Source organism: Oryzias latipes, chromosome 10 (assembly GCF_053564925.1).
Source record: "Oryzias latipes strain Hd-rR chromosome 10, Olatipes_Hd-rR_3.1".
Classification (NCBI taxonomy): domain Eukaryota; kingdom Metazoa; phylum Chordata; class Actinopteri; order Beloniformes; family Adrianichthyidae; genus Oryzias; species Oryzias latipes.
Window position 1 is genome coordinate 21,394,100 of NC_136246.1, and position 26,549 is coordinate 21,420,648.

The 26,549-nt window shown below is 40.1% G+C and overlaps 1 long non-coding RNA gene across 1 annotated transcript; it reads left to right on the plus strand.

Annotated features, from left to right (window-relative positions):
* Window positions 1–559: 559 nt before the first annotated feature.
* LOC111947968 (uncharacterized) lies at window positions 560–5,436 on the plus strand. The gene is made up of 5 exons (XR_002873941.2): window positions 560–700; window positions 1,993–2,078; window positions 3,559–3,669; window positions 3,778–4,041; window positions 5,000–5,436. It is a non-coding gene; the product is annotated as an uncharacterized LOC111947968 (long non-coding RNA).
* Window positions 5,437–26,549: the final 21,113 nt, after the last annotated feature.

Genomic DNA, 26,549 nt, shown 5'->3' on the forward strand with positions numbered 1-26,549 from the left:
TTTCATGTCTCGTCTCACACCTCAGACCTGTCTCTGAAGTAATATGACCCTGCATTCTTACACTTCTATGGAGTTATTTCAGTCTCAATAATCAGAAATGCACACAACCGGTTTTACAAATACACACGCTCCGATTCACAAATGTCATTTTATGCAAACGTGAAAAATAAATTCGGAAATACACACCCTGTGTTTCACAAACACACACATTGTGTTTCACAAATGCACACTAAATGTTTTACAAATGCACAATAAGTGTTTCTCACAAATGTGCACACTGTTTTTCACAAAAACATTTTAGAAATTCACAATAAATGTATCAGAAATGCACAGTAGGTGCTTCACAAACGTGATTTTTAGGTACACATGTGATGTGAACTCACAGATCATTCGAATTGCAGAATGTGCATTCAAAATCCCGTTCTCGTTAGTGAATCTCTCCGTGTGTGTGAGAGATTTTTCTACGGTGAATATTGAGACTCATCTGACGGAGCGGGTCGACTAATCTCACCATTGGCTAGTGAATCTGTCAATCAAACTCATCGGCAAAGCAGGCGGGTTCGCTTTTAGCCAATCGAATGGCCCCTTACACTCCTCACTTTCAAAGTGACGAGGGAGGGAGCTGTTCAGCACAGCAGTTGGGAGGACGCGGGCGGCAAACATGGCGGAGAGGTCTTCTGAACGGGATCAGTCTCAGCCCGTAAGTAATGCACTTATTTGATTATTATTCCCTCGTTGTACGTCCTGTAATGTTATTGAATACTAAGTTGAAGCGGTCTCCTTAGCCAAGTGACATGTGTGAATGCTTTATGAACACTTCAGACGAGTCGTTTGCAGAGTACCCCCACCGCAAATTAGCTTAGCTTAGCCTGTGCGGTCATATTTTTTTTATGAAAGCGGGGGAGGACTTATGATGGTTTTGTCAAGTTTTATACTTGGCATACCAGCTCTTCACACAACACGAGTAACTACAACCAACCAGGGGCCTCGAAACTAGCCGGCTTTCGACTCAAATTGTGTCTGCCTGCCCTGTGAGTGTGAGGGAAGTTTAGCTAGCGCGTCGGTTCAAGCTAGATATACAGCCAATCTGTAGGTTTTTAACATGATTCATAAGGAACTAAGGGGAAAACATGCCGGATTTACAGCAGCACAGAAAGTTTAATAAAAAGTATTGATTTGGAGACGGGGATTTGTTTAAACACTGATGCTATGCTAACTAGCTAGTAAGTTAGCTGTTCCGTGTGCTGCCTTTATGTAAACGCGGCGATCCGGGTTAAAGTTAGACACAGTCTTTTCACAACCCAGACTTTAAGACGGGGTGGATATGTGCAACAAAGTTAATTCATATGACATTCATGAAAAGGGCATTTTTTAAATATAACAGACGTGAATCCACTGTTGAATGAAAGAAGCCTCATTAAGTTTCTAACGTTAGAACCCGTATTGTGCTGAAAAGCCCTGTGAGATTGTGTCAGAGTGACAGCCACTAAAATCCCCGTATCTTTACTTCCAATGACGCAATGACAAGAATCCCAAACATTATGTTTTTAGGCTGTTTTGTAGTCGATAAGTAGTCACAGAAAGGGTGGATGGGAGAAATATGCTATCAACAGTGATTTGAGTAGAAGTTACTGTAAGTATTACACACAGGCTTCCTGTGATCAGTGTCTTGTCTCTGATTTTTTTTAAAGCTGTTCTTTACTACAAGCTCAAGTTATCATAGCAAGAGTGTTTTAAAAAATTCCCCTATCTAATATTTGAAAATTATGTAATTTAATCTCAGACAGCTAAATGATCTAATCCATGTTTGTTGTGTTTTTATTTATTCTTTAGGAATTGCTGAAGCGTGACATCCTAAATACCTTTCTATTCTATTCTATTTCATATTTTATCATCCTATTGTATTACTGTTTTACCTATCAATTGGGAATTTAGCATTTTTGCCCCTGTAAATATCTGTCAGTTGAAAGTATTTGTACTTGTATTCCATAGATCTTGTACCTGAAGATGGCAGACAACAACTGTGCAGACTTGGCCTTCTTCAGTGACGCTGTGAACGTGTATGGATAACCTCTGAGGTATTCATGTTATTCATAAAGAAATCTTTTATTCACATATCAGGCAGTATAAGCTAGGGTTGGGCGATGTCCCTTAAATTGGCCGTTGACGATGTTTGCTGTCAACCATCGGGATGGACGATGACATCGTCGGGGGGGGAAGGGGGGTATTTTTACATTTTTCGTTCTTATATAACTGCTATTCGTTTTTTTGCTTTTTTGTTTTAATTTCCCAACAGATGACTAATCCGCGATGATCCAGTATAAACTGAGGGAAGTGACTTTAACAAAAAAAGTAACAAACAAAATAGAAAAGAAGTAGTCCGCTTTGTGTTTGATGGGAAGGGGGGGGGGGTACATGAGCGGTATGTGTGGGAGATTTAAGACTGCGATCCGTCCCGCAGCTCTAGGGGTACAAGCAACCGAACTCAGAACCGGGTCTAAAAGTGTGTGTCTGTGCACAGCTCGGATCGTCAGCACACACAGCGGTTTGAGCTTCAAAGCAGAAATGTCGCTCAGTCCTTAGAAAACATTCAAACAATCACGCGGATTTGTGTTTCCAGTCGTGTCCCGACTAAATAAAGGCTGATGTTATTCTTACATGTTTACGTGCAGCCAGAAAGCAGCACCACCCAAAGCTAATGTTGTTAGCCCGTGTTAGCATACTGCTAATCCTGGCTTCGTTCAGAAAAAGCACTGACCACACGGATTAGAATTCAAATGATGAGCGAACAGGTGTTTCATAATAACCGTAACATTATTAAAAGCACGTTTAGAAGATCATCTCGTATTTTACCGAGCTGACATGTCAATGTATATAGCCGCTCGGCGCTGTTTAACAATGTTTTGTATTGAATTGTTACATACAATAAAGTTTGAAAAAAAAAAGCCGCTCGGCGGAGTTTATATCCTTCCGTTTTTCAAACCCTACTGCGCATGTGCGAATGATTTATTCCTACGGAAAGTGTGACCTTAGTGAACGTTTTTATATTCTGAAAACATTTTTCTGGGCCCATGTACACGGTTGGATTCTAATCTGACCATTGATCCCATCAAGATATTTTGTACATGTAACCGCGGCTTATGGTGTCGACGCGCAACGTGGCGGGGCCGTGGCATCACGATGGTGGTCTCTCCATCGGGATGTCAGTCACCCATCACGATGGACGATGATATCGTCCATCGGCACAACCCTAGTATAAGCACTTGGTTATTTGTACAAAAATAAAATAACTTTTTTTAGACTCCTCTGAAAACAAAGGCAACTCTAAAACTCTTTCCCCTCATGAATAACATTTTACCCCCCCCCCCCCTTAACAGTCTCTCTCACCTCAATTTTTTCCCCAGTGATACATGTAACCCACTCCTGCAATTTATCTAACCTAGAAATTCTACTTATTGGCATTATACATAAGAACATTACATTTTAAATTGATGTGTACCGTATTGGCGATGCATTTGTAATTATGTGTTTGAGACATGATTTTCATGTTATTGTCAGGGTGAGAGGAGATCACGGAGGAGAAAATGTGGGCATAGCTGAGTTGATGCTCACATACGTAGAACTGACACAAACAGCTTCATTGCAGCAAAAGTGTACACACAATCAACGGTGAGTTGAACCTAGTTTTAGACGCTTTAATATATACATAAAAGTGAATGATGTATTAAAAATAAATCTGACAATATAATATTTCTTTTTGCTTTTTTCCAAATACAGGATTGAGCCCCTCTGGTGTGATGTCTTCATGACTGTTACTGGTTTATATTACAACATCCTGCACTCTCCTGAGGACCAAGACTTGCTCAATATCAGTAACATCACGTATTCTGCTGCCACTATATTTTCCTACCACGCATTCAGGCCAGTTTGGATGTCTTTAGTGACGCGTGGGACAGCCATCCAATCAGGACGGAGCAAAGCATGACACCAAATCAGCTGTGGCAGTTGGGCTTGACCCAGAACCCTGTTTCTGATCCCCGGGTAAGTGCTTTATTTCAGTGTTTTTCAACCTTTGTTCACTTGTTCCACGGTCTGACACCGGACTCTGTGGAAAGTTACACCGCTAAAGACGAGCTTTAGCTGGTATTTTTGTTATAACTGAGCGACTTTATCAGCAGAATTAAGAACAAGGAAGTGAAGACTTTAACCACTTCTGATTGGTCAGACTGATGACATGTGATTAAGCCTTCAAGAATGATTGGCGGAGACAGTTAAAGGGGCGGGACTTTTCCTTACACGGTTATAGCTGCAGCTAAATCGCGGTACCGTCAACCTTATCAAAATGTATTTTATAGAATTAAATAAACACAAAGAAAAAGTCATTTTAAGATCTTTCATATTCCTAACTACTCAGTGTTTTTATCAGTGCCTGTTTGCATGAAGAGCTGATTTCCTGGAGATGGGAAATGTTTTTAGATCAGTGAAGTAGGGCAATTCCCCACGGCACACTTGACCATCTCCCACGGCACACTAGTGTGCCGCGGCACACACACTGGTTGAAAAACCCTGCTTTATTTAATCTCACTGTACTGGACAACTGATTTGTGTGCAGTTTGACTAAAGTGGAAAGTATCAAGAACAGTATGATGAAATCACAATGACTACAAGGAATTTTCATCAAAAATGAATGAAAAGTCTTATTGTTGTGTGGTGCAAACTATTTCCCTAAATTGTTTGGTTTTTTAAATCAAGTAGGAAGAATAGCACATCTGCAAGTTCAAAATGCATCACAATGCATGGCATTATGAGCCATCAGCTGTACTAATCTCACTACTTTGTTAAGAGTCACTTATTTGCAAATTAAAAACAGTTATGGAGATATGAGGTCTGCCTGCTAGAAACAATATAAGTCATTATTAGTGGGTCTCTGTTCCTACATAATCTAAAACATTAAAAAAAAACAGTGCTGTTCATAAACAGTATCTTTTTTTTTTGTCAGGGTATGCTGGTTCCAGAGATTGAATGGGAGGAGAGTGGATCCATGGCTGAACCTCATCCTGGGATCAATGTCCCGGTATGGGACAGTCCCCTTTTGGGTCCACAAATGTTGGAACTGCAAGACGACATCAACCCATTGTTTAATTCAGACCGTTTGGGAGTGGACCTACATCTTTACTGTCCCGTTTGTTTAGAACTTAATTTAGGCGACATAATTACATACAGAAGAAGAAAGACTGAGGGGAGCAAGACAGAGTTCAAATCAATACTGCTGTATTGTTCAAGGGACTTAATTGTATGTAAGGATGTTATGAAAATTAGTTCCAGTTTAAATAAAATTCAAATCAGTAGAGATCCCACATTTGCTTAAATTTTGATGTTTTAATCTGTCCATGTTTTCACTGAATTTTACTCTGCAATAAAGGGTGAATGTTTGCACTTTGTTGTTCTATGACCATCTTTTGTTGTGTAGTATTTAACCAGCTATAAAACCCAGAGAGATGAGGATCTTTTTTGCAAGGGTGACCTGGCCAAGAGGTGTATATGTATATGGTTACAATATAAAATCAATGACATTTGAGTTATTAAAAAAATAAAATTAAGGTCTGGCAAAGTGACCTCGGGCTGAGCAGGGGAGGTGTATTGGGTATCTGTGATTGACAGTGAGATGAACTTGAGGTAATGTAGTCCCACTGCGTGGTACGGAGCAAAGTGATGCCAGTTTCTCCACAGAACCTACTGTGGAAGTTAAAGATTTTTCTCCTCCACCTTCAGATGATCAAGACCGAAGGGAACCGTGTCTGAGTCTTGAAATGACGCTAGCATGAAAGCTAAGAGAATAACGTACAAACGATCCCGAGTGAAACGTTCATTGTAAATCTCATGACCAGTACACAGTTCGATGGATTCTATGTCAACTGCATTCAACCACTGTTGCCTTGCTCCCAGGTCCACTGAAAAGTTGCGCAAGCCAGTAAATTTTGACAACCGAAGGCAAATAAACCGACAAGCCATGCTAAAGCTAACACGCTAACGACCGACTGGTACAGAATCAAACATGGGCGGGGCTTTTGACACCTGCAGAAAGCGTAGAGAAAGTGTAAGGGGCCATTCGATTGGCTAAAAGCGAACCCGCCTGCTTTGCCGATGAGTTTGATTGACAGATTCACTAGCCAATGGTGAGATTAGTCGACCCGCTCCGTCAGATGAGTCTCAATATTCACCGTAGAAAAATCTCTCACACACACGGGGAGATTCACAAATGAGAACGGGATTTTGAATGCACATTCTGCAGTTCGAATGATCTGTGAGTTCACATCACATGTGTACCTAAAAATCACGTTTGTGAAGCACCTACTGTGCATTTCTGATACATTTATTGTGAATTTCTAAAATGTTTTTGTGAAAAACAGTGTGCACATTTGTGAGAAACACTTATTGTGCATTTGTAAAACATTTAGTGTGCATTTGTGAAACACAATGTGTGTGTTTGTGAAACACAGGGTGTGTATTTCCGAATTTATTTTTCACGTTTGCATAAAATGACATTTGTGAATCGGAGCGTGTGTATTTGTAAAACCGGTTGTGTGCATTTCTGATTATTGAGACTGAAATAACTCCATACACTTCTTATCATCTGCGAGGGGAAATATTTTTTATTTTGTCTAAAAAACAAAACAAGTGCAAACTGCACTGTCACGCATGATTTTTCATGCTATGCAGAAATGATTATACACTCTGCACAGCAAAAAAAGCTCTCAGCCATTGTCACATATGGTTTAAGGAAAGCAAGAAAGGGTTATTAATAGCTGAAGTACTTTCTCCATCAGGATCAGGACAGATAAATTGAGGTCATAAGAAAAGAAATGAAAGCACCATTCCTTTTTTAAGGCTCAAATAAGAGCCACAGTCTCTTTTTGATTGCCAAGGTCTGTACATTGAAGAGATAGGGCGAGTATACCTTATCTTCTCCTGGCACCCTGTCACTCTTTTGTGCTGCTTCTTTTAGTCTGTCTAAAATAAAATAAAATAAAATAAAAAGAATTGGGTATCCCTGATGGTGATTTTCAACGTCAGACTCTTCTACTGCCATTTATAGGAGCATCACTGCTCATTTATCAAAAGAAAATTGTACACGTAGCTCAGCATTGTCTCAGAGCTGATTTTTCTTTTTGAGTGCAAAGTTAATAGCTGGTAATTACACTTTATGAGCAAAATGCTGCAAGATATCAATCTCATGATGTTTGTAATAAATTTGAAATCAGGTTTATAAACTCAATAGGAGTACCAAACACAGCAAGGCAGATTCTTCAAGAAAGCTTTTTCTGTGAGCCGTGAAAAACAAGGATATTTGTACTTATATTTTAGACATAAAAATAGCTAATTTCATGCCTGCAATCATCCTAGAATTGCACTCAGTTGGATGATGACTTCCTTCTACTTTGATTGTAATTAAGAACTTTAAATATTTTATTTCTTAACTCAAGCTCTCCAAAAGTAGTATTTTGTCTTTATTTGTATTTCTGTTTCTTTATTTTATTGAAAATGTGAACAAACTTCAACAACTTGGTTCTAGATTAGTAAAAAAGAAAAAATATATATAAAAATTTTTTTGAGGGTGACAATAAGTTAGCACTAATTTTGTTATAAGAAAATTTAGTAGCAAGGAATTGAGCACAACTTTCACCTTAGAAAAGATGCCATGTCATGTTTTTCATATTATCATAAACCTATTTTTAGTTAGGTATTTTGCATTGTAGGAAGCAGATGCAAGATAACAACTTTACAAAAACATGGCATAAGTCTTGTTTCAAAGAGGAGACATGGATTCCACAAAACATGATAAAAAACTTAAATGCTTTGGAATGCAGGAGGCAAATATTGTCGAGACACAGGCTATCATACATTCAGCTTTGGAATCTTGGAGCTTTGTAATGAGGTTTACATTAACTACAGTAAGTCTCCATTTTTCCTCTTTTTTACATTTTTATCTTATAGATTTTCTTTTGTGAATGCCCCTTTCCCCCAGCATGCATCCTTTCTGCGCTTTTCTCCCTCTTCAGGCCCCAGCTAATGTTGGGACAGCTGGCATTAAGAGCCCTCAACCCTGCCTCGCCTCTAGTTGTGGTTACCATCATTGCTGATACAATGCTAACAAGCTGCCAAGTGTGTTGCAATGGCCTATCTTCATGCCACAGAAAACAGGGCACACTTCGCGCAAAGCAGATGTCAAACCAACTTCAAGATCGACTGTGTGTTTTAACCATTCTCAGGAGCACCATAGTCCTTTTTCTCCCATACTTTTAATTGCACTACTTCCACAGTCCAGAGTACACACCAAATCAGTATTAAAAGACCCACTCTGATCATATTTTGATCTATCGCAAAAGCACTCCCAGTGGTATTTTACCTTGGATTACAGAGTACATAGAGTAATATGACCCCACTTCCCATAACCCCTTTGTTCACACACTTTCCTTCTACCTTACAGCTCCTGACAATTTCAACCTGACACTAATAGTGCAACAAAAATAGCGGGTAATATTGGAGCTATCCAGCCGTACAGTTTTAAGCCAGATGTCAGCTCAGACAAGGAAAGCGAAAACTTACATGGATATAATTGTCTGCAAGAAGATGCATCGGAATGGAGAGGAGCAAGGAGCTTGTGGCCTGCCAATTGTACTTTTTACATCACAGCTACAGGCTGTTTCCAACTGCATTTTTTTGTCTGCTCCTGATTCACGACGATTTTAAAGAAGAAATACTTAAAAATGGAATTTTAAATTCAATTTTTTTTTATATATGTCCTCCTTCATGAGAAAAATGCTACAAGAACAAGTTAAAAACACAAAAACATTTTTTTTTAAGATGCTTTAAATCTTGATTTTTATCGACCGTGATATCAATCACTCATTGTCGATTGTTTGTTGTGCAAAGACTTAGTTGATCACCCATAAGTCCTTTATAAAAAGCATGTACAATATATTTGCATGTGTAATTTGTTGGAAAATCAGGCCCCTTAGAGAAGATATGTTTATAAGTTAAAACAGGAGACAGCGAGGCAGACGATGGGATGTTCAACAAATAGAAAATGGAAATAATTCTTTCTCTGAAAAGTATAGATTTGGAAACTTATGTCCCCATATAAACAAGAACAGCAGACAGACAGAGATAATTATTTTCTCTGTGGGACTGTCACCCTCATCATGGTGACCATTTTCTCTCAATCTCAAGTAATTACACTGCAACTTTGACACTAAGTCAACTTGCAATTTTGAGTTGTGGGGTGCAGAAGATGTGACAGCTAATGCTTATTAAACTGTTTCCAATAAATCATCCCTGTAGCTTCATATACAGTACGCTTTTAATAAGCTTTATTGCCATTGTGTTATGTTCAGAAACTATTCTATCAGTGAAAATGTAATCAATGAATCTATAGTGTCAGGAATGCAACAAAACTGGACCCTAAGGAGGAAAGACTGAGAATAAGGAAAGGTTTATTTTCCGATGTTGAGATGATGACTGCGCTGGAGCTGAGTAGGAATATGATGCCAGAGAGTCAGTAATTGGGGTAGTGGATTTCTCAGATGATCTCATAAACAGTGACTTGAGAAACTGGGATGAGGTAACATGAAGAAGGAAATTAAGAGACTTTAGCTAAGATTGGAGAGGTCAAGAGAAAAGAATGGCCAAGATGAAGATCCCCCATTCCAGGAGAGGGGAAACAGTGGAAGAGATCCGAGAGGGGGAAGCCATAGATTGGTCCAATGTCTCATGCTACATTCACTTAGGGCATATGCCATGCATTCTAGAATGAACTTATAGTGGTCACACGGGACTGTTGCCACCCGATACTTGCACTTATTCTTACAGTTGGAAGAGGCTTGGTGTGAAATGTCGCAGCTGTGCACATCTCACAAATCTTGCTCCGGGTTTTTTCTTTCACAGCTTTATTCCAATATATGAAAAATGTAATGTCAGGTACAATTCCAGCCAAGCGCAAACCACAATTAGTCATTTCTCATCCACGATTAATTAATGACGGTAAAGCCTGAAAAAGAATAATCTAAAAAACTTGCATAGTGACCCGAACATGAGGGTTTTGAACACGGAACCCCAAAACGTGCACACATGCACATTTACAAAGATTCTCCATTGAAAGTGGTTGCTTAAATGTGCATTGCAGAGGCCAGTGTGAAGGTAGCTTCAATTGGGACAGCAATTGCACAGAGAAGGGGTAATCCAAAACCTAATCAGGGAAGAACCAGAATTCAAAAAGCATAAGAACAAAAGCAACATATAGAATACAAGCAGAAAAATCCCATAATTTAATGCTGAATTAGGCAGTAAACCAGCAGAACGTAATGGCAGGGGAACATGTGAGAGCTTTTGATTTAACATCCACTGACAAAGCTAGTTTTTAAGTGACTTCAAAAACAAAATAAGTGGAAGATGAGTAGTAATTTCAGATTTTTTTTTTTTTTTTTAACTTCCGGTCTCATGGAGATTATAATGGGAAGAAATTGTTGAGGGACTGTTGCAAAGGCCCTGGTTCAAATCTTATCTTACTCTTTTCTGTGTGGAGTATGTGTTCTCCTGTGAACACTTCTTCATTTTGTTGGTGACTCTAAATTGAACTTTAGGAGTGAGTGTGTATGATCCCATGACTCTGCTCTGGACAAAATGGATGGATTAAACCAATGTTTGATGTCAAGTTTTGCTTGCGTGAATAAATGTATTTTGATGAACTAACTATGAACTAAATGAACTAAGCCATTATTTTAGATGTTTGTACAAGCCAGATTTTGTATTTGAGCAGAAAAAGAAATTGGTATGGACATAATGCATATTAGATCTGACCATGTTGGACGTTTGTCTTTCATTATGGCTTTACATACTCCTTTGCTGTAAAGCTAGAGAACTAAATTCTATTTTTTGGGCTGATTCCAAAGCACTTACACCTTATTTACATGAGGATAATTTAAGGATAAACGTCATAAAGCTCAGTAAATCACATTCAAACCTGAATTAACTGTTTAAACTACAAAAATTCTAGAAAGGTTCTTCATTTCTGTGATCAGTGCGTCATTCTTTGGAAGAGAGAGCACTTTAAGCATTACTACCTGACATGAAATACCACCCATCCCTCCAAATATTCCTGTTTTAGTGTTCAGTGCAGACAATAAACCTGAACTCACACAAATGATGGATAATGCCTTCATCTCACAATTAAATATAAAAGCTTTTCTCCTGATTTATAGGCCAGTCTAAGGCAAAGTCAACTTTTCAGGCTGCCATCAGAAAACAATGTTTTGAGTAATGAAACACGCTCTTGGCTAGGTGCGCACATTAGGTGCGCACATTTTGCCACATCTGAGTAAAATAAATCAAGGATGAAAACAAAAAAACGTCAGAGGTGGGAAAATTTTTGCCTCAGGCCTCTAACTTGCTCATCATACTTGTTTAAAAAAAAGCCATCTGACATGCGCCACTGATGGCGCTTTAAAGTCAGAGACTAGGAGACTCACGGAACACTGTCCCACCCTTAACGCACAAAATTGATGACTTCAAGACCAACTCCAATGAAAATGGTGTTTTTGGTGTTTTTAACATGTTCTTGTAGCATTTTTCTCATGATGGAGGACTTAAATGTTTTGAGTGTTTTAAAAATATTTCGATTTTTTATTTTATTTATTGGGGCATATCTGTGTGTATATACAGTACAGACTAAAAGTTTGGACACACATTCTCATTCAAATAGTTTTATTTATTTTCATGACTATGAAAATTGTAGATTCACACTGAAGGCATCAAAACTGTGAATTAACACATGTGGAATTATATACATAACAAAAACGTGTGAAACAACTGAAAACATGTCATATTGTGGGTTCTTCATAGTAGCCACCTTTTGCATTGATTACTGCTTTGCACACTCTTGGCATTCTTTTGATGAGCTTCTAGAGGTAGTCACCTGAAATGTTTTTCACTTCACAGGTGTGCCCTGTCCGGTTTCACAAGTGTGATTTCTTGCCTTATAAATGGGGTTGGGACCATCAGTTGTGTTGTGCAGAATAACAAGTGCTGAGCATCTCTGGGGACTCCTTCAAGACTGTTGGAAGACCATTTCAGGTGACTACCTTTTGAAGCTCAATGAGAATTTGTGTCCAAACTTTTGGTCTGTGCTGTATATACACAAGAAATTGCAGCATTTGTATCACTACCTGCCTTCTCATAAGCTGCCTCACTTCACTGCCTATTAACAAAAAATACCCCAAGTACAGCAATTTTCAGGATTAAAAAGATTTACCTGATTTAAATTATACAGAAATTGCATCAATTGAAGCTGATAACAGGTTTTGACCGCCCATGCCTCGGCTGACCACATTGTCTCTGTAAATGTTATTGGAGAAAGTTGGAGGATGTAATCTTTTATAATCTTAAGAAACAGTGGACCCTACTCTGTACACTTTACGTCACCCACAGGGCGAAAATGATTTATTCGTCTTGCATAAAAACGATTTATAAAAATTTAAAAACAGAAATGTACATTTGCAAATCTATGCATGAGCTATATAATAATGTAAATTAATAATTAATACAAATTTTTGTAGAAGCTACCTTATTTTTAGAAATGTTGAATGTTACTTGTACATAGTTTCATATAAATACATCAGATGTCGGTGGACTGACATTTCTGGAGTATCTATAAATCATTGAAAATGTTGTCATTATATTCGAACATTGTCATGAATACACAGTATAATACATATCTCCTTGACAGCTCATGTCCTGACAACTTCATGACATCTTTGATAAATGAAACCAACCTGCAATTTGAAGGCTATCACCTACATCCGGCTCCGTTCCACAAACACAGCAGTTATTGCTTTAGAAATAGCTTCTGTTGGTGACGAAACCAGCTGCTCTTAGGAATCAAATGGTTTTGTTGTGAGTTAGCTTCCTGCAGAACGTGATTAGCCAAGGTTTCAGCACACTTCAAACACATCTTTAAATTAGCCTAAAAGAGCAGATGGTTCCTTGAGAGGTGCTGTTGGACTTGTGTCTGGGTCTTTCTTTAAGCACAGCTTAAAGACCTCGACCCATGTAAGATTTCCAGGTCGACCCCTTCTTGACCCAATGGCTTACCATGACATCAATAGAGGTAAAAGGAGTAGTTATGGGAAGATTTTAAGAGCATATATTTTGTCCCCTTGCCATTGTTCTTTCAGCAGCTCTTATCTTTGATGAGTACCTTCAATGACATCCCTCTGTTTCCGAGAAAGTTAGTAAAGGACCTAATAAGCAATCTTCCAAGTAGAAATCTTACAGATTAGAGCAGCGAGGAAAATCTTGATTTTCTGCACAGTCCTTAGAACAGTTTCAGCATTTAATCATCATCATGGCGAGGCTTCGTAAACGAAGATTATGAAGAGGGCTGTCCATGTCTTCTACAAGCTCGCTCGTGGCTGAGCAATCCAATATGGGAAAGGCAGATCCTGCAGCAGAGGCTGCAGGTGAAAGTCTGTTCTGGATTCGGTGCAGTCGTGAGGCCGGCTATTCTCATTTGCCGTTTGTCTTTTAGCCTAGTCCGTCGCTTGTCTTCAAAAGAGGAGACAGCGTCTTTGATGTACTGGCGCCAGGTGTCACGGTCTTTTGCAAGAGTAGACCACTGACGATGGTTGATGTTACAAGCACCAAGGGATTTCTTAAGAGAGTCTTTGTATCTCTTTTTTGGTGCCCCTCTATCTCGCTGGCCTGATGCAAGTTCGCCATACAGAGTGATCCTTGGCAGTCGGTGGTCCTCCATCCTGGGTACATGCCCAGCCCACCGCAGTTGCGACTTAAGAAGCATGGCCTCTATGCTTTGGATGTCTGCCCTCTCGAGGACTTCAACATTGGTGACAAAGTCGCTCCAATGGATGCCAAGAATGGTGCGTAGACAGCGCTGGTGAAAACGTTCGAGGACTCGCAGATGGTGCTGGTAAGTGACCCAAGACTCAGAGCCGGAAAGAAGGGTGGTCACCACAACTGCCCTGTATACACTGATCTTGGTGGGTTTTTTCAGGTGCTTGTTGTTCCACACCCTACTGTGGAGTCTGCCAAAGGCACTATTCGCCTTGGCGAGCCTGTTGTCTAACTCTTTGTCGATCCTGGCATCTGAGGTAATTGTGCACCCCAAGTAGGTGAACTGCTGGACAGCTTTTAGTTCTGTCTCTCCAATATAGACATGGGGAGGCTGGTACACTTCCCGAGGTACTGGCTGGTGGAGGACCTCTGTCTTCTTTAGACTAACTTCAAGTCTGAAGAGCTTGGCAGCATCTGCAAAGCAGGAAGTTAGTCGCTGAAGTGCTCTCTGGGTGTGAGCTAGGAGAGCTGCGTCATCGGCAAAGAGGAGGTCACTGATCATTTGCTCACGGGTCTTGGTGTGAGCCTTCAGTCGTCTCAGGTTGAACAAGCTGCCATCGAGGCGGTAGCGAATGTACACGGCATCCTCGTCATCAGGGCCATCAGTGGCTTGCTTTAGCATCATGCTAAAGAAGATCGTAAAAAGAGTGGGTGCCAGGACACAGCCCTGTTTTACGCCGTTGGTGATGGGGAAAGTTTCTGAAAGGTCGCTATTGAGCCTGATCTGGCCGCTCTGGTCTTCGTGCAGCTGAACAACCATGTTGAGGAATTTGGGTGGGCAGCCGAGACGTTCCATGATCTGCCACATTATTGGCAGTGGCTAGATCTAGCTTGGAGCTAGACTAGAATGGAGTAGTAAGGCGTCTCCTTCCCTCCACTAGCCTGGGTGTGCACTTCGGGCAAGTGCTAGTACACCCTTAGCCTCCCTCATCAGGGTAACGATAAATCTTTCAATCCCAGAAATGTCTGCATGGGATCCATCGATTTCTGGTCGGCATCATGTTTCTGTGGCATGTGCCACTGGGCGTATGAACCTCATCCTGAGGTCACCGGCCAACATATTTCTCGCGCCTCCGAGGAAGGTTTTTGAGCCAGAGGCTAGGACACGGACAGTCTGATATAAAACCTACGATCCGTGGACCTCGCTGTCACCGTCCCAGCTTGCTAGGCCACGACAGATGAACCACGGGTGTAAAGGGTGGGGCCAGAACCGCGCACACTGCACTTCACCTTAAAATCCCACTGCGCAGGCCCGAAGGACAAGTCCACGTCCATGTGCCACTTACTCCTCAAGTCCACTGGCAGCCGCAGCTCCAATCCTGCATGCAGGCGGTTCAGGATATTGGTCGCTTGTTGCTGAAGCAAGGAGATGACGGCAACACTCGGCAACACCCTGAACGACCAAGCAGCCTTTTTTAGGGACGCACTGCTTGCTCCACATGGAGAGGGGCCTAGAAAAGGTGGCCTAAACAAAGCTCATCTCCTCCCATACCCTGTTGGCTAGCCGCGGTCAACGGGCATCTTTGAAGCGGTCGAACATCAAGGAAAAAAAGGTTCCCACCTACCTCAAAAGGTGTAAAAGGTTTAAAAGTGGCATGTTGGAACATCAGAACCATGCTGGACGCAGGCAGTCGTCCCGAACGTCGTTCTGCTCTCATTGCGCATGAGCTATCAAGACTCTCCATCGATATTGCAGCCCTTAGTGAAGTCCGATTCCCAGGGGAAGGTAGTCTTAGAGAGAATAGCGCAGGTTACACCCTCTTTTGGTCTGGCAGGCCGGAAACAGAGAGACGCCTTTCTGGAGTTGGTTTCTTTGTTAGAAACTCCATCGCCTCAAAGCTGGAAAACCTTCCAACTGGCCACTCTGACCGCATCATCTCCATGCGCCTACCACTAAGAAACAAGTACCATGCAACCCTCTTCAGCATATATGCTCCAACTCTCCAAGCGGAAGCTGCAGAAAAGGAAAATTTTTATGCCAATCTCCGCAACCTCCTGCAAAGTGTCCCAGCAGACGACAAGGTTATTATCCTTGGCGACGTCAATGCCAGAGTTGGCCAAGATTCAGTAGCCTGGAAAGGTGCACTTGGCAAACACGGTGTTGGCAGCTGCAACGACAACGGGCGCCTGCTGCTGGAGCTTTGCACCGAGCACCAATTCACCATCTCAAATACCTTGTTTCAGCAAAAGGCCAGTCTGAAAACTATCTGGATGCATCCTCGGTCAAAACATTGGCACCTCATCGATTACATCATAGTGCGTCAGCGAGATACCAAAGATGTCTTGCACAACAGAGTGATGCCCAGCGCAGAGTGCCACACAGACCACCGCCTTGTGCGCTGCAAACTCAATCACCACTTCAAGCCGAAACCCAAGAAAGGTGGAGCGCTAAAGAAGAAATTGAACATCAGCGGCTTACAGTCAGCTGAAACCAAGGCAAAATTCCAAGCAAGTCTACAGTCCAGGCTTGAAGACACCAGCCGCCCAAGTGATCCCTCCCCTGTACCACTCTGGGAGCAACTCAAATCTGTTATCCTGCAGACCTCTGAGCAAGTACTTGGATTCTCCAGCAGAAAGAACAAAGACTGGTTTGATGAAAATGATCTGGTAATCCAGGAATTGCTTGCAAACAAGAGAACAGCTCATCAGGCTCATCTAGCCCAGCCGTCTTGTCCTGTGAAGAAGGCTGCCTTTCGTCTTGCGTGCAGCAACACCCAACGCAAACTCAGAGAAATCAAGAACGAGTGGTGGACCATCCTTGCAGTAAGAACTCAGCACTGTGCAGACACTGGCGACCTCAGGGGGTTCTACGAAGCCCTTAAGGCAGTGTATGGGCCCACGCACCAAATCCAGAGTCCCTTGCGCAGCTCAGACGAACGGAGGCTTCTAGCAGACAAGACTTCCATCTTGGACCGCTGGACTGAACACTTTCAAGCCCTCTACAGCGCTGATCGTGTGGTTGGCGTGTCAGCAATTCTCCGTATTCCCCAGCAACCACTCAAGGAGGAACTGGACGAGGCGCCTTCTATGGATGAGACCTTAAAAGCCATTAAGCAACTGAAAAGTGGCAAGGCAGCAGGAGTTGATGGCATCCCACCAGAGTTATGGAAGCATGGTGGCCCAGCGTTACACTCCAAACTCCATGAACTGTTTATCTGCTGCTGGGAGCAGGGAAAATTACCGCAAGATCTCCGTGATGCAGTCATCATCCCCCTCTACAAGAACAAGGGAGTAAAGTCTGATTGCTCAAACTACAGAGGGATTACCCTACTCTCCATCGCAGGGAAAATCCTTGCAAGAATCCTACTCAACAGACTTGTGCCCACCATTGCCAAAGACCATCTTCCAGAATCCCAATGTGGCTTCAGAAGCAACAGGAGCACAACTGACATGGTGTTTGTCCTTCGACAGCTTCAAGAAATGTGTCGTGAGCAGAACAAGGCACTCTATGTAACCTTTGTCGACCTGACCAACGCGTTTGACACTGTGAGCCGAAAAGGCCTGTGGCAGCATTTAATATACCATCATCAAACATCAAAGCTAGATATTTGACTTTTACTGCCATTTTTGTCTCATCTTTTCCCAGCCTATGTAAACCTCTTCTGGGCAAAGATTTAGATACAAACCAGGAATTTATATCTCCAGAAATAAAAGGATCAGAAACAACAGACTCAAAAAAAATCAACCAAAATGAGTTAACTTCCAAACCTGACCTATTCTAAAAAAATAAATAGGAAAGATAAAATACAAAAAATAACTATGACTTAAGCAAAGGTTGTCAATTGAGGCTTCAGTTTCCTTTCTGCAGTTTGGAAGAAGTCTCTTTCTACTGTCAATCGACAAGAGCATTTTTTCTCTACTTTTTTTTGTTAATTTCTAAAAACATGTAAAGGTCAAGCTCATCTGATTGATATTCACCTGTGTGCGTCATTCAATTTGTTAATTTTTGAAATGCTGTGAACAAAAATGTCTGAGTCGCAAGGACACAGAGTGTCTTGTAGGAGGAATGGGCATAATAATAATAAATTGGTCTTTTTCAAGGCTGATGTGTATTTGTGTTTGGGGTTTTGTCCTTTGTAGCTGAACCCATGGCTCTATGTATGCACAATCTGTTTCTCATAGTGTTTTGAACAATAACCATTGCGTTACAATTTTTGGGGAAAAAGTCTTTTTTATCTCAGTCTTTTATTCAACAGTCAGTAGTAAAATACTATTATAACTGTCAAATGTAGATAGATATGTCTCTGATAATCGGTTATGTCTTTTTGTGCACATTCAGAATCAGATGAAAAACATTTTTTTAAAGATCTAATCTGTGTAGAAATTGGTCAGAAATAAAACCAAAAAATGGCATGAAACTGTTTTTTGACTTTTCACAACATTTTATTTTTGATTTGTTAAATAGATAAGTTATCAGCAGTGAGGCCTCCCACATCACTAATGATTGTTTGACACCTTGATCATTTAATTCAAAACTTGCTGCACAATATAAATAAATATGATGGCCCAGGTAAAACATCTAAGTATGTCACACATTTCACTAGCGATGCAATTTTCTTCCAACACTTTTGTAATTTGTATAAAAAAATGTAGTGGCATCACCACAATTGTAAAAACACAACTTTCCAACAATATTATCAAAAAAAATAATTATTGCATCAAAAAAATATATGAAAATATAACTGATCCTTCTTGAAAATTCCTTGACATATACATCTCTTTGATTTAAAACTACTGCTGTCAAAAATACAAAACATTTATATAAAGCAGTTAATGAGGATGCAAGGGCACTTCCTGTTTTAGGCTGGCTTGAAAGCAACATAAATAGATCAATAAGTCTGTTTCTGAACACACAATAGACATTCAACATTTGATTTCCCCAGTTATTAGATTTGTCCATGTAAACAACATAACCCGCTGTCCTTCATTCCATTAAAGCAGAAATCCGATAATGTGAAGTCGGTTAGCACGTGGATTTCTCCCAAATCCACTTATTTGTCTGGCAGGTATCCATGTTTTTATCCGATTTATTTCTTAGTTTTACATCAGTAAATGTAAACAACAAGTGAAGATCCAAGGTAGCATTTTGTTTTCGTGGCAAGAGCCGTTTCCTTCTCAGTGAAAAACTGAGCAGGGCAGCAAGGTGTTGTCAGCTTGTTCCCACATTGGCAAAGCTAGTAAGATAAGATAACCCTATATTTGTCCTTCAGTAGGGAAAATTCCATTTTGTAGTTATATTCTTTACAAGAGACCAACATAACACATTATGTACATTTTAAAAGAAAATAGAATGGATTATATCTAAACAATAACATAGGGAGGAAGTAGTAGAACACTGCACCATGTATTAGAAACATGTCGCAATTTTAAAACAGTATAAAGTCCCACTCTGATCATCTTTTGATCTATTGAAAAGATATTCCCAGTCGTGTTTTGATTATGATTATGCAGTTTATAGGCAAAATCCAAAACCCTTGTTATTTTCTGGGACATAGTTTCAGAGCAGCAGGACTTGATTAGAATGTTTTGGGAAGGACTGTTCACGCGGAGTGAGCCTGCTCTCATTTCCCATCATACCTTTTTGTACACTCTCGCCCTCTAGCTTACAGCCCCTCACAACCCTAGCCTAATTTTACAGGAGCTACAAAAATGGTGAGCAATATTGGAACTACCCATTCATACAGTTTAGAGACAGATGCCCGGTCAGAAGAGGAAGACAAAAACATACGTGGATCTATTTGTTTGCAAGTGGAAGCATTGGAATAGAGCGGAGCGGGAGCTTCTGGCCTGCTGATTGTGGTTCTTACGTTACAAGTACAGTCAAGACCATAAATATTTGGACAGAGACACATTCTTTCTAATCTAGTTTCTGTACATTACCACAGTGAATTTTAAATAATCAACTCAGATGCCATTGAAGTGCAGACTTTACGCTTTTATTCCATGGGTTGAACAAAATGATTGCATAAAAATGTGAAAAAGGAAAGCATTTTTAAACACAATCCCTTCATTTCATGGGCTCGTAAGTAATTGGACAAATGAAATAACTAAAAACAAAATGGTCATTACTAATATTTTGTTGAAAACCCTTTGTTGGCAATGACAGCCTGAAGTCTTGAACTCATGGACATCACCAGATGCTGGGTTTTCTCCTTCTGAATGCTCTGCCAGGCCTTTACTGCAGCGGCCTTCAGTTGCTGTTTGTTTGTGGGCCTTTCTGTCTGAAGTTTAGTCTTCAACAAGTGAAATGCATGCTCAATTGGGTTAAGATCAGGTGACTGACTTGGCCATTCAAGAATATTCCACTTCTTTACTTTAATAAACTCCTGAGTTGCTTTGGCTGTATGTTTTTGGTTGTTATCCATCTGTATTATGAAACGCCGCCCAATCAGCTTGGCTGCATCCACCTGCATTCACCTGCATTACCTTTTCAAACGACATTGTTTTCTCCTGATTCACCACAATTTCGATAAAGAAATACTCTTTAATCTTAGTTTTCTTTATATATGTCCATACATACTGTATGTTAGAGTTGATGTTAAAAAATGGCCCAAAAAGTGCTTTTTTTATCTAATATACTTAAACTGTAGCACTGTATTTTGTCCAAAATGTCATGTATGGTCCTTTCCACTCGTTGATGCTGCTACTTTGTTCACTATGCATGCTTACATGCACTCCTTTCATGCATATTATCAAAGGTATAAGCTTGCTAATTGTAATTACTTGGGGAATTACTTGTTTGAATAATAATGTGAGGCAATTATATTGTTGAAGTACCTGTCCTCATGAGTAGTAGACCAGCATAAGCCGGTTTTGTCAGCAGGCTTTGCTAAACATTAATGCCTTTTAAGTTTTTTTTTTTTTTTTTTTCTTTTTTTTTCAGACCGCTGTTTGAGTAAATGTAATTTAAATTTCCTCCGTCGGGTTACATGCAGTATCTTGGGGGTTTGTTTACAATTTGCCCCTGTTGCAACAGTTAACCTGTGAGGGATGTCAGCCTAATCACGTTGTGCAGCCTTTTTGTCCTCCATAATGCAGAGCACCCTGATGAGGCCTGCTGTTTGATTGATGGGGATTTTGTGCACTTGTCAATCACAGAACCTGCATGTTCATACAAGTGAAAACTAGGCATCTACTTTGCTCTGTTTCAGTCTATAACGTTACAATGGGAGGACATTGTCTGGATGACCAAACGTTAACCTCTTAATGTAACATTCACCTTGAAAACCAGCAGAGGAATTTCATTCTTTCATGAGGAGAGCAACAATATCGAGCTATTTTTAAACCTAATTTCTCTTTTTATTGTTTCCCTAAAGGGATTTTAGTGTGGAAAGAGAGCATTTTCCTACATAGCAACGGCTGGGTTTCTGTAGCTTTATGCTGAGGAAACCTAAAGAAAGGGGCAAAAATATGTAGCACTTCAGCTGTAACCCTTGTGCTATCCTAGGCACTTTAACGTTGGGAGTTGGGTCATCTAGACCCACTAGACAGTGCGCTGAACCTTTTTTCGTCAATGATTTGTGATCTTCACTGGTGTCAATGGATTACATGAAATCTTTCCACCTTTATCCACCTTTGTCATGGTAGAAATAACACGTCAATGCAAGGGTGGGGTCATTTAAGATAGCACAAGGGTTAATAAAAAGTGTCAGTTGATGGTCAATAAGTTCATGTTAACTTCCTTGTCTACAAGTGGATGCATCAGAATGGAGTGGAGCAGGGAGCTTGTGGTTTGCCGATTGTAGCTTGTATGTCACATCTACGAGCTTTTCCCAACTGCATTTTTTTCCCCTGCTCCTCATACACATCAATTTAAAAAAAGAAATGCAATTTTAATCTTAACTTTCTTCATATAAGTACCCTGTCATTAAAAAATGCCAAAAGAACATGCTTAAATCACCAAAAACACAATTTTCATCAGAGTGGGTTTTTAAACCATCAAGGCAACTTCTGCTATAATTAGACTTTTTGGTAATGATCATAAACCCAGAATAACATCACAATTTCAGAACGCTGATGTGCAAACCATAAATCTGAGGTCTAATTTTCCTGGTCAGATCTCTGAGTTCATCATTGTCGTTTGCATGCTGTAACTAAATTTAACTCAGCCATCATCAGTTCTGTCTGAGCTCTAAAGCCATTGGCATGATGAATAATCACATTTCTTCAATGAGATGTCTGACACTCAAATTAATCCTATGTGGGAATAATGGAAAAGTCTACGCTGCGAGCTGTAATGTCTTTAACTTTCTTTTGGTGTTCATTAGTCAGATTGGAGGGGAAAAAAGAAACTTTATAAATGCTTTTGTTTACAACCAGAAAAAGTGATACAAAAGAGGTGAAGGGAGATAAAGCATCAAGGACACTTTCTAAAGCAGAGAACTTATCTAAATAAATCAACAGCAGGTTGTGCTGTTTTATTCATGCATAAACACACATATTGACATGATGCAGTTTTTTATCACAGATTACTTTGAGCACAAAAGTTCTTCAAAGTTATCATGAAATAAGATACATTGTCCTTCACATGACTGATATGAAAAAAATATTTTCCTTAGCAATGTTGAAACCTTTGGGTTTAAGGATGTTGTTTTGCTGCATAAGTGATGTTTAACTGTGTCTATTTTTGCACATCTTTTACGTTATGCTACATCACAGTCATAATAAAGGTTAATAGAATTCAGCTTGCAACGCTCCAAAAAGTGCTTTCCTTGGTTGCTTGGCAACCTCACTGTGACAACTTTGTGTAGAACATTGTCCTTGGTCAGTACTAGAAGCCTGATGCACATCATTGGCTGCTCAAAAAAAATGCATTATTAGGTTCTGAAGATGAGTTAAGAAAAAAAAGACAATAACATAAATGTTTGAATGGTTTGAACAGGGGCAGAGAGACAGGACAGGTTGTGAGTTTGAAAGACAGTTTTTTGATCCTTTCATTTGTGATGGCTTTCCATTCTGCTGTTCTCATTTGCCACCTTTCTAAGTCTTATGCACCCCTCCCGCCCACCCATATAAAATGCTCCCCCTCTGGATTTGAATATTTAAGTTTTTGAGAAATGAGCCAGGAGGTCTGATTGATTTGATAGTGTTTCATTATGATCTTAAACCATGAAAACATTCTGGAAATGAGAAAAATAATAAGTTCTGACATCTGAAACCCGTTAGGAGCTGAGACCACAGCTATACAGGGGGGCAAAAAAGGTATTTAGTCTGCCAGCTATTGTGCAAGTTCTCCCACCTAAAAAGATGATAGAGGCCTGTAATTTTCCTTAGGTATACCTAAATTATGAAAGGCAAAATGAGAAAAAAATCCAGAAAACCATTTTGTCTGATTTTTAAAGAATAATTTGTAAATGATGGTGGAACATAAGTTACCTTTATAAATGGCACCTGTTTGAACTGGTTTTCTATGTAAAAGACACCTGTCCAGAACCTCAAACAGTCACACTCCACCATGCCCAAACTGCCTTAATGCAAGTTCTTTTTGTTTTTATAAACAATTTACTATTGCAACATGTTTGAGGTTGTCTAGGCTGTGCTCAAATGAATGACCTTCTCAAAGACATTAAAATTCAGAGTGACTTGCAGTTGGTCTACAGGGAGAGGACATTTTGGCATGTTAACCACGATTAAAACAAACCAGTAATGATCAGTGTGAAGGGGACATAAAGCTCTAATTGTCTTAAACTGAACAACTGGGAGATAAGACATAAAAAAGAGCTAATAAAGGATTGACTTCAAACTTGCAAAACCTTCCCTTAAAAGTGGAGTAGCAGGGAAGAAGCCAAGGGTCAGCTGGCAAAAGAGAAATTTGGGTCTGATTTTCATCCTACGATCAACACAAGAGTGCATCTACACTGAAAAGGTCAGGACAGCTCTGGAGACCAGTAAGGAAAAGAGTCGAAATGATGAGAAGGGAAGCCCTGTGAAGATACAATCCAAGTGCTCTGTGGTGGCAAGTGCATGTCTTTCAGAAAAGGGCAGGATGTACCCTGGAGATGTGTGGATACAGATACAAATATAAAGCCATAGTGACAAACACTACTCTAAATGGTACTGATGTTCGACAACTGACAAATCCTCTCAGTTTGAGGAAAAACAAATAAAATAGATACTTTTATAAGTGTAAACTAAATTGTCAAGTTTGCATATTTGCATAGGTTTTTCAAAGGCTATCTGGGTACTTTAACTTAATTTTACAGTCCAAAACTTTAATGATAATTCCAGATGTTTTTCTAGAGTGTGCTGAGATGTATTGGTAGGGGTTTCTATGTTTTGTATTGATTGCAAATGCCTTTCAGCACTCAAGCATGCACATACCGATTTTTTAAATAGTTGAAATAATGAACCGAAATAATGCACCTGGAGAAATAGAATGACACATCTAAACAAAGGAATTTGGAATACAGAACTACATGTCATGGCACCTCTGTCATCCCCGCCCCTCTGCTCTGCTCCTGACTCCACCAGCTGTGACCAATTCACCCTCATCAACTCTGCCCTTCTTAAGGAGACCCAGCTCCACAACTCATCGCCAGATCGTTACCCCTTATGGTGACTAACCTGGTCTCAGTATCGCTCATGTTTATGCATCCTATGCTGATCTTGCAACTAACCTTACTATTCCTGTCTCAGGATTCCTGCTCGCCAGTGTCACCTGTGTGGAAGTCAGTTCGAGCCCCCCTGCTGTTCTGAAAATACCACCCTCTGCTAGCCGCGCAACTACCTCCAGCCACGCCTCAAGCTTCGTTCCTCCCTGGATCACATTCACGCCAGCAACATCTTCCTGGAAGGAAAGAATAAAAACCCTTTCTTACCTCTCATCTACCTGCGTCTTCATTCTGGGTTCCAGCATCTGGGTCTGCCTCTCCTCCGAATCATGACACTACATGCTGAGCTTATGGCCTTCTGATATATATTTTTTTAATTTTCTTTTTTTAATGTTTGAATTTTAAATATTCATATCCTTGGATTTCTTTTTTATTTCACAATTTTGCATGAACAGTTTCGGTGACTGCAGCTTTTTTGTTTATCTGAGTCGGCAAACTGTGGTAGATTTGTTTCAGAATCCCTCAGTATGAAACCGTGAAATATTACTAATTTAACAAGTGGAGGAAATTAAAACAGCTCTACGGTCAAACAGAAATAAGCCAGAATTGTTTTCACTCCAAAGTCAAGGACTGGAAGGAGTTAAAATAAGTCATGAGCCTTTGCTCACAAGACGGAGTAAAGCCAAGGTGCCTAGGAAGTATCATAGTTAAAGTTAGTATTCATAATTACCAAACGTTATCACAAAAATACCTGCTGACCTGTACTCCATGAAGGAACAACAACACGCATTTGCTGTCAGATTGTGTGCAATGGATCCCGGAAATGCACTCTGAACAAGCAAGAACTTAATTTACCACATTCTCCACATTGCTGCTGGTCATCCTGAACTAAATGATAAATTATGAGAGCTACACCATAGATACCACATTAAATACTCTTAAACAACAGAGCTTCTATCACTGAAAGAGAGGCAGAAAGATGAGGCATATAACAGGCTCCTGAGGGAAAACTGTTTTGCCTTCATGTGTGTTAATGAATGTTAATTTGTAATTACTGAATCTTGCAAAGAGGCGCACCTGTGCTATTCTGTTCAAAGCATGAAACTCTACAAACAAACCAACTGGATCTGACATTTATGAAATCCCAAAGCAGCCCAGAGAGCCACAAGGAAATATTGAACCGAGAAGATGGAAAGGTCTGGATTTCTTCCCCCTTAAAGAGCATCACCATTAATCATCGAGGTATCGAGGCACTAAAACTTTTCACTTTATTTGAAATACCGGTACATAAAATACCTTAGAAAATGGTAAGTTCCACTGCATTTTGTTGTGCGTTTTAGACTTAGTAAAAAAATTATCAGGGCAAAAGTTATCACCACAGTTTTTAACATTTCATTTTTGCGTAAAAACAAATAGAACGGTCATCTAATCGTGATCTCAGAACCTTTTTTTTTTTTTATTAAACAATATTTTAAGGCAAATAAAAATGTCTGAAAATTACCAAGTACCACAAAGCTGATCTGCTTTCAGCAACTTGTAGACATTAGGGTGTCTTTGAAACTGTCAGCACCCTCTTATTTTTTTCTTTTCTTTTTTTTTTTGCAAATCATGCAATAGTTCACACGTAGCATGAAGTTAGAGACAAACTAAAACAACTCACTGTCATGGTTTCAGTTTGTTGTGTCTTGTTTTTCGCTTTAGTTTTTGTCTCGTTTGTCTTGTTTGGTTCTGTTTCCTGTTTTATTTTGAAAGGTTTCCTGTCTTGTCATGTTTCTTGAGTTTTACTTCCTTTGGTCCCCATCTGCCCTAATCGTGTTCACCTGTGTCTTGTCTGCCCTGTCTGTATATAAGTCTTGTCTCTGCCTTCCTCCTGTGTTGGTCCATTATTCCTGTCTGGTGTTCATGTCATGCCATGTTCCATGTTCCTCGCCACGCCACGCCACGCCACAGTGAGTTTTTGTTTTTGTTCCGACATCCTGCTCTGCAGCGCTTTTTTTTTTTTTTTTGTGAATTAAACCCACTAGCCCTGATCCTCATGCCTCCGCCTCTGCATCTGGGTCCAACCGGCTCTCGAGCCACCCTCCACCGTGACAC